Here is a 3529-nt window from a genome sequence, read left to right on the forward strand (position 1 = left end):
TTCATAAATCATCTTCCAAACCTGTTGGAATCATTAAAATCGTGCAAACAACATCTAAATCCCCTCAATCTTCATATTTCAAGGTAAATTTTTCTAAACTCTTTATTTCATTATTTTTGAACATAGGATTAGTTTCAATTAGTTCTAGGTTGAAATAGTGATCGGGCATTGGTTATTTAGTGATTAGAAACTAGATGTTACAACTAATTTCATCAAAAACACAAGAATTTTTCAAATTTTTTAAAATTTTCGAAATAAAAAAAAAAATGTTATTTTTCAAATTATTGTGTTTTGATCAAATTATATTGTTATTATGAAAAACTATACATATATTGTTTCTCAAAACCATATTTTTCAAAAGTTTTTCAAAAACTTTGCCCATTAGGATTGTTTTAGAGAATCTTGAAATATTGAGGACTCATTTGAGTTTTGGGATTAATTGAATTGCATACACTTGTTTTAAAATTGCAGGTTATTATATCTATTCCGATTTTCTTCACCATGTCAAATCCTAAACGTCCTAGGTCTTCATCTAGTCGTTCTAGTCGTCAACCAAATCCACCTCAAAATCCTCCTTCTATTCCAATTTCTAATCCCAATCCCACTGATCCTAACTTGACTATCCAAAATTCGTGTTTCAATCATCCTGGGTCTAGAAATCACCGATATTGGTATTATCAGTATTTCGATTCTTACAAAATCCGGGAAGAACGTATTCCTTCTCGTCAAGCTATGTTAGCTATCAATTTTAAATATCTTCCCATTTTACAAGAATGGAAATTTGATAAACTATTTGATCTTGAACCCATCGTTTACCATCAACTTGTTCGTATATTCTACTCTAATGCCGTATGTGTTAAAAACCAAGCTGAAACCGAAACCATAGGAATTCGTTCCTACCTTCTAGGACAATTCTTATATATTGACCCGGCATATATAGCCAATACTTTTGGATTAGATAATGATGGTATTTCGAATGAAAAACAAATCTTAGGTTCTCGTTATAAAAGAAGGGATAGTGCGAGTGTCTTAGACCTACATGAGCGTTTTCTTCATCTAATGATTTCTTGGTGGTTTCGACCATCCGGAGGTCGTTATTCTACTCTTAGAGCTTTGGATCTTTGGTGGTTACATTGTTTTGAAAACCGTATTAAAATTAACCTACCTCAGATTATTTTTGCTGAAATTGTTGAAACCGTAAATCTTGTTCCTAACAAGAAACACTGTTCATCTCTAGTTTACGGTTGCTTTTTGAGTAATCTGTTTTCCAAAGCTGGGCTTAGAGTCGGTCTAGATGCCGTTTTTCCTCTTAAGAAACAAATAAATCTTCTTTCCTTAACGAGAGCGGGATGGGTAAAGGACAAAGAAACCGGTGAATGGGTTCGTTCTTCTACTCCGGGAGCTAGTTCTTCACAAGCTCCACCCGAAGCTGACGAAGATCCCGAGTTTGAACAATTAATGAGGGATATTGATGAAGTTGAAGAAGAACCTGATCAGCCCGAAGAGCAGCCCGAGGAGCAAGCACAACAAACGCATCAAATGCCTCCATATTTTCAATCCTTTATGGAGACATTCGATTACCGATACGCTACCATGGACTCGCGTTTTTCCTCTATAGAGTCTCATTTATCCACAATGGGAGCTCAACAATTAGAGATTCTTCGGGAGATGCGTGCAAACAATGAATCAACCAACGCTCGTATCAATGAACTCACACACGAGATGGCCGCTATGCGAGCCCGTTTTCCTCCTACCGATCCGGATGCTTGATTTTATGTTTAGCTTTAAAACTTTGAACAAAATGAATATTGTTTCAACATTTTGATATGTTTGATTTTGTGGATTGTTGGATTTTGGATATATGAATGGTGTGAACTTATATGTTTGGTTTGTTTTATTCATTTTGCATCATTTACATTATCATTAGCAATATGACCAATTTTGCCATATCACATTATTTATGAATATTGATTTATGAAACTAATGGCTAACCTCTCTTTTGATTATGATCTTAGCAGCTTAAGCTTATAATTAATAAATCAATTGTCTAAATGATTTACAAAACCTTGTTTTACAATGACTTTTTGATTTAACAAAAAGGGGGAGAAGAATTAAGTGTTAAAGTAAGGGGAGTAATTTCTAATAATTTCTAATTTCAAAACTTGATTTCAAAAATCTTAAAATTACTAAAATGTTTTGTTATATCAAAAAGGGGAGATTGTTGAAACATTTTAATATTTCGATATAACAAATTAAGTTAAATGGATTTTAAGATTTTCCAAATGATTTTCTAAGTATATTCGATATAACTATTCGAATATCAAAACATTACTCCAAATATTTCAAAAATCATTTTTGATCCTTACTTAAGTGTAAAATTAAGTTTTAATCATAAAACAATTTCAAAATATTTTATAAAGTATTTCGAACCAATTCAAAGCCAAAAATTCCAAATTACTCAGAGGGAACCGATTCCCCCCATAGGAGGAACCGATTCCCCCCTGAATGGTTTGGCTCCGAGATTTCCAGAATGCTCGGAGGGAACCGATTCCCCCCAAGGGGGTACCGATTCCCCCTTGCTCAACGGTCGAAATATTTGAATTTTACACTTAGGGAACCGATTCCCTATGAGAGGGAACCGATTCCCCCCACTGTCCAAGCTGTTTTATTAAATGTTTTCACACTAAAACGGCTATAATATCTTCTCTAATTATCCCCAACGTTCAGAAGTGATCCAAGGTGTATTTAAGCAAGCTTAGAAGCCATTGATCAAAAACAAGAAACATCAAGCAACTAGAATCAAGAGAGAATCAAAGAGAAAGCATCAAACCTCAAGTTTGAGCATTTCAAGCCCATTTTTATTCAATATTCATTTTGCTTTCAAGAACACTTTTTGTGCTCAATTGTATTCATCTTTGAGTGTTCTTTTCTTTGTTCTAGAATTGTGCAAACATCTTACCTTGTGAGGTTTTCTTGTAAGTTTGCAAATTTGTAATCTTCTCTTTGAGAAAAGAGTGTTCTCAAGAGTTGGGGTATACTCTTGAGGGAATTGTAAGGTTATCTCTTTGGCCTCAAAAGAAAGAACAAATTAGTGAATTTGTTGGAAAATCCTTAGTGTGGATAGCTAAGGTAGTGGACGTAGACTTTGTTTGAGAAAGTCGAACCACTGTAAATCGCTGTGCAATTGCTTTCAATTTTCTGCAAAAGCTTCCACAAAATTTTTATTGCCAATTCACCCCCCTCTTGGCCAATTTCGTCATTCGATTAACTCAACAAGTACCCTTTAACCACCAGTCGTGCGTTGTATCGTTGCACAGACCCATCAGAATTATGTTTTATCTTAAAAAGCCACTTGCAACCTACTGTGGTTCGCCCTTCAGGTAGTTTCACAAGTGTGCATGTGTTATTACTCTGAAGTGCAGTAAGTTCTGCATGAACCACTGCCCTCCACTCTTTAGACTTCATCGCTTCATCAATGGATGTAAGAAGAGAGTCGTTCAAGGAGCTGACAAATGCATTGGGCTTAAAG

The sequence above is a fragment of the Hibiscus syriacus genome, unplaced genomic scaffold, assembly GCF_006381635.1.
Source record: "Hibiscus syriacus cultivar Baekdansim isolate YM2019G1 unplaced genomic scaffold, ASM638163v2 tig00019143_pilon, whole genome shotgun sequence".
Classification (NCBI taxonomy): Eukaryota; Viridiplantae; Streptophyta; class Magnoliopsida; order Malvales; family Malvaceae; genus Hibiscus; species Hibiscus syriacus.